At 46.7% G+C, this 599-nt stretch overlaps 1 protein-coding gene across 2 annotated transcripts in view; it reads left to right on the top strand.

Annotated features, from left to right (window-relative positions):
* Nucleotides 1-175: 175 nt before the first annotated feature.
* Nucleotides 176-599, top strand: part of MDFI (MyoD family inhibitor) — a 39,102-nt gene continuing 38,678 nt past the window's right edge. For both annotated transcript variants that reach the window (XM_006025059.3, XM_025205803.1), the window contains exon 1: nucleotides 176-513. The gene's annotated coding sequence lies outside the window, so the exon portion shown is untranslated. The remainder of the gene's footprint in view (nucleotides 514-599) is intronic.

Below are 599 nucleotides of genomic sequence, written 5' to 3'. Positions count from 1 at the left end.
TTTCCTTTTCGGAATGAATTTGTGGATTTTGGTGTTTGTTTGTTTGTTCTCGCTGCTTTTTTTAAACCTTCGTGCTAACCAGCTTATTATAGGTTGCAAGGGCTCCAAATATCTCTAGCTTGAAGGAAACTGGGTAATCAGCCCTGAATGCAATTTCCTGTGTGAGAGACGGGAGGCAGAGCTTAGAGTCTGGAGATAGACTGCAGAAACTTGTCCAGTTGTAACCAAATACTGCAATAAAGAAAGAGCTACCAAGATAAAGAAGTCAAGCGTCCTCTTTATTTGAAAACCACAAGACATTCCTGAGAAGGGAAGAGGTGCTGGGCAGGACACTTGCTGGAGTACGGGAGGAAAAAAAGGGAAGGAAAGGCAGAAAGGAGAGCTGAAGAAGAAGGCTGGAAGAGGGGGAGTGTTTGGAGAAAGAGGCAGCTAGCGAGACCTGGGGAGACCTTCACATGGAGACGACAGTACGATGACACTCAGCTTGTGGGAGCTCCATTAGAGACCAAAACCGTGAGTGCCTCCTAAGATTTGTGCATGTCTTTTGGGAAGTGGGGTGGGAATGGTTGATCACTGGATTCCTCCCTGCAGCTCAGGCT

The sequence above is a fragment of the Alligator sinensis genome, unplaced genomic scaffold (genome assembly GCF_000455745.1).
Source record: "Alligator sinensis unplaced genomic scaffold, ASM45574v1 scaffold872_2, whole genome shotgun sequence".
NCBI classification, from domain to species: domain Eukaryota; kingdom Metazoa; phylum Chordata; order Crocodylia; family Alligatoridae; genus Alligator; species Alligator sinensis.
This window is presented reverse-complemented; position numbering and strand designations above follow the sequence as displayed.